Source organism: Manacus candei, unplaced genomic scaffold (assembly GCF_025592945.1).
Source record: "Manacus candei isolate 608988 ecotype Guabito, Panama unplaced genomic scaffold, ASM2559294v1 h1tg000008l, whole genome shotgun sequence".
Taxonomy (NCBI): domain Eukaryota; kingdom Metazoa; phylum Chordata; class Aves; order Passeriformes; family Pipridae; genus Manacus; species Manacus candei.
Window position 1 is genome coordinate 6,650,541 of NW_026138056.1, and position 5,105 is coordinate 6,655,645.

Here is a 5,105-nt window from a genome sequence, read left to right on the forward strand (position 1 = left end):
AGGAACGGGAACTGCGCCGCCGCCGCCGGGAGCGGCGCGCCCAAGCCCGCGCCCGCCCGCGCAGCGCCCTCTGCCGCCCCGGAGCCGCGTCCCGCCCGCGCCGCAGTGCCGGGGGCGGGGAGCGACCGCCCCGGAGCGGCCCCTGGCGGGACCGCGAGGTCTCTGGCACCGAGGGGGGCTGGGGGCTGGAGCGTCCCTGTTGCGAGGATAGGCTGAGGGACTTGAGCCTGTTCAGCCTCGAGCTGAGACAACTAAGAGGGGCCCTTATTTATGTGTATAAATATCTAAAGAGGGCGTGCCAAGAGGACGGAGCCAGGCTCTTGTCCCTGGTGCCAAGCAATAGACAGGAGGCAATGGGCAAAACTGATGCACAGGAAGTTCCACCTGACTATGAGGAAGAACTTGTTTTACTGTGCAGGTGACCGAGCACTGGGACAGATTACCCAGAGAGGGTGTGGAATGTCCCTCGCTGGAGATACTCAAGAACCACCTGGACACAATCCTGTGCAAGGTTCCTTAGGATGACCTTGCTAAAGCAGGGAGGTCAGACCACATGGCCTGCTGTGGTGCCTTCCAACCTGACCCATTCTGTGACTCAATGATTCTGTTTCACCTAAATTTATCTTCAGGGAGTCAAGCAGAGCCCTTGAGTGTGGCAGCACATGCGGGCCTGGGATCAGCCGGGTTTGGATTTCACTGTCAAATCTGAACCTGGTACCCGCTGGCTCATGGGCATGGACCTTTTCATAACAACCTCCAATACCAGCTCAGTTGTATTCCAAGCAAAGGAAAACATGGCTCTAGAGGAAGTAGAATAAGAAATCATGTGAAGGAATAATTATCAGGATGAGTGTTACTCATTGTAATATTTGAGGAAATTTTTAACTCTCCAAGCATTGAGGACCAAGAGTTCAGAGAATAAAGATTTTTCAGCAGCAGCCAGAGGCAAAGAGCACAGAATCACAGAATGGTAGAATGACCTGAGTTGGAAGGGACCTTAAAGACCATCTAGTTCCAATCCCCCTTCCATGGGCAGAGATACCTTTCACTAGACCGGGTTGCTTAGAGCTCCATCCAACCTGGCCTTAAACACTTCCAGGGACAGGGCATCCACAACTTCTCTTGCAGAGGTAGGAAGGATTCATGGTTTTAAATGAGATCTAGAGGTAGAGATAGCATCCTTCTGAACACCAAAAGAAAGCTAGTGGAGATGTGAGAAAATTTGGTCCCCTTTTTTAGATTCTCACTAGCATTTTTAAGATAAGGAAATTCTACAAGGGAATGTCAAATTGGGATTTACATTTAAGAAATCATTGCTGTATAGGAATGATTTTCTCAACAGCTAATTTTCTTGAAACAACACCATTTCACAGGATGACTATGTTGTCAAGAGCAAAAAAACAACAAAAGCAACAGAAAAAACATTTTTCTTAATTGCCACTAGTTTTCATTGCCAGAATTATTGGCAGTCCTTCAAACAAGTAGAATGGTCTAAACCTTAAAACAGGCAAACCAATTCCATAATTTCTTGTGCATTACTTTCACCCCCTCTTCTTCTTATTGATTATCCGTAGTACTATAATTAGGTATTTTGAAGGGGCAATCCATCTCTAAGAGTGAAATAATCTAGCAAGTAGAGCATCATAACAAGATAACATTTTTGTTTTGAGTTGGTTTTTTTTATCCCTTAGGTTCTTCCTCTAGAACTATAATGTTCTCCAAAATCTGTAACTTTGATAGATTCTCAAGACTGCTTAGCTCTTCCTGAAGGATGCAGAGCACTAGGTATGTTGTAGACATTATTGGTCATTAGAGGAGCCTCAGTTCCACATGCTATTTTGTGTTCTACCAATTCACTTTCAAACAAGCTAATTCAAGCAAATCTAGATTGACCACTCTATTTCGGTACCTGCATATAGATATTCAGCAACATCAATATTCATTTTCAGTCCTTCATTAGATAAACTGAACTGTGAATACCAGGCTTCAATTGCTTAGCCTTGAGTGGTTTGTGTCTCCAGTTCCTTTGTGCCTCCAGTTTGTCATGTTTAGCAATCTGTCACCAGCCATTGCCTACCTTCCTTTTTATTATTCTCTGGCTATTAAGTGGGGTCATCTCATAGATTTTTTCATGTTAGCTAGTCTCTGGCATCCAGACTTTTCCTTCAGCATCTATTTTCAGCTTCCCCACACTGACATGCGTAGTCAACTGCTGAGTATCATAGAATTATAGAATCGTTGAAGAGAATATGTCAAGTTGGGAGGGACCCATAAGGATCCAACTCCCAGCTCCTCACAGGACTGCCTAAAACTAAACCATGTGACTAAAGTTGTTATACAGGTGCCCCATGAACTCTGACAGGCTTGGTGCTCTGTCCACTGCCCCGGGGAGCCTGTTCCAGTGAGTGACCACAATCTCAGTGAAGAACATTATTCAAATGTCCAATCTGAACTTCCACTGATGCAACTCTCTCGTGTCTCACTGGCACCAGTGAAAAGATCAGCACCACCCTCTCTGTTGCCTGCCTTCAGGAAACTGTAGACTGCAATGGGGTGCTCCCTCAGCCTTCTCTTCTGCAAGCTGAACAAACTAAGTGACCTCTGCTGCTCCTCCTAAGTCTTGCCCTTGAGGCCTTTCGCCATCTTGGTTGCTCTCCTCAGGACACTTAATAGTTTCATGTCTTTCTTGTATTGCAGTGCCCAAAACTGCACACAGGAGTCAAGTTGAGGCTGCTCCAGTGCAGAGCAAAGCGGGACAATTCCCTCCCTCGACCAGCCTGATGGCCCCCAGCCCTCCTGGCTGCCAGGGCACTGCTGATTCATATTCAGCTTGCCACCAACCAATCCAATAGACCAAAGACTTGCCATCAACCCAAAGCAACCAGTAGAGCAATAGATTCTTATTTGTCAAGATCAAACTAAAAATCTCAGGCAAAATACGAAGTATTTGGACAACTTGCAGTACTGCAGAAATGAGTTTGTCATACCCTCAACTACTACACTCCAAAAAGAACGAGGTTTTTTTTTCCCCTAATAGGTGGGTGTGGATTTTCTTTAGAAAACCGACAATACTATCAGTAGCTGCTGATGGAAAATGTTTCAAATAGACTTTCAAAATGGTCTTCTGAGTTTTGCTGTTTTATATCAGACAACTTAATTTGTTGCATGGAAGGAAGTTGAGAGACACTGGTGCCTTCATCTAGATTTCTTCCTCTCCTACCCGTGACAGAAGAGTCATTATAAAAACATGGAAAATGGGTTCTCTGGCTGTGCTGGAAAGAGATGATATATAGGAAATGTAAAGTCTGATTCATGGCATAAAGAAATTATTCTGAATTAAGACTGAATATGATTTTAATTACTTGTATTCATCTCAGATGACTTTAACTTCTTTTAATTTTAAAAAATGTGTTTGATTTCAGGGATAGAAGGTGTTAGAATCTGAGCTGCATGGTTATAACATAGATCAATTTGACTGAGTGTGTGATTTTTTAAAACCAAAATACTGTTATCATTCACTATGTGAATACTCTTTCTGTTATAATGAGATTTATATTGGTATGATTCATACACTTTCTCTAAATGGGAGCCTATATATATCATGTATTAAGTGCATGTGTATCAGCAGAATCATATCTACCTACATACCTACATACATATATATATACACATAGGAATGTACTGATATTACTATATAAAAATTTTTTGGTAAAGCTGTACAACTTTTATGGATATTCCGGCCTACCTTTCAACTCATTTATGTACAGAAATAAAAGATGACCATGGGGAAAAAAAACAATCAAAAACTAGCTCAAAAAGCAGAGAAAGAGATGAGATTTTGATTTCCTTGTAATTGTTTCGTGAAAAATAATCAATATGCTAGTAGGTAGTATAGTCTGAGTTGCAATGTTTTCATTACAAATTAAATTGGTATTGGCCAGCAGAAAAAATCTTGGGGCAAAGCTCACATAGTTGGTACAGCAGCAGGGATGAAATAGAAAAAGAGCTTCTGTCCTCTTGAAAACAAAGAAACAAAAGAAAAGAAAAAACCCCAAGCCCCCAAACTTCTCATTTTATTAATAAGCATTTGTATGGAATAAGAGCTATTTTAATACTTTATCCCGCTGTGTTCTTGTGGCAAATCTTAGCTAATATTTCCATCCCTCCTCTACATTTCGGGGACTCTTAGGGCAGCCGGTGCATGTGTTTATGTTCAGAAATGTGAAAGGAGCCTTGCTTCAATGTGACAAGCTGTTTGGAGATGTCACTTCATGTTTGTACATTTAATTTCCACTGTACAGTCTTCAGTATATGTTCCCTATATGTCATCTGTCATGCCCAGGTCTAAACTCTTTCTTTTCATGCAGGTTTTTTTGCCTTCTGTTGTGTCTTGTGCTCTTCTAGGTGAAATTTATTTCAGGAGAATTATTTAAAAGAAAATACATGAAGTGTTCTTTTGGAGAGAGTGGGGAAAGCAGGGCTGACTGGAGTCTAGATCTGTGACTGTCAAACCCAGTCTCTCTAAGCTTGAAAGATATTGAAGAAGTATTGACCTATTGGTCATTGTTCCAGTGGAAGGGACTCTTGCTACTCAATGGAGTACAGCATTATAGTTAATTTAAATGTCTCTTTAATCAATCTTTCTCACAGTCTGTTGCATGATACTTATACCATCACATCTGAATTATGTTACTATTATGATTAATTTGTATTTTCAGTACACATCTAAAGGGATACCACTACGCCTATATTACAGATGGGAAACTGAGGCCTTGATATTTATGACTGGTTAAAAAAAATCTAGATGATTATTTTATATGTTAAGTCTTGACTATTTCCTTCATGAACTTGTTGGAATATACTTCTTTTGGAAAGTGAAAAAACAAAAAAAGGTAAGACCATAGCAATCAAAAGGAACACAAGATAGGGGCTGGAAGCTTACACGTGCATGATGCCAGAGTAGTCTAAAAGCAGGACTTCAAGGCTTCTGCTATAGTACATTGGAAAATTTATAGCACCTCAGAAGAGTGATCCAAGAAATAGTAGTCTTGACATACTCTGCAAGAAATGCTAAGCATAGGGGTATAGCTAACATCTTTATTCCC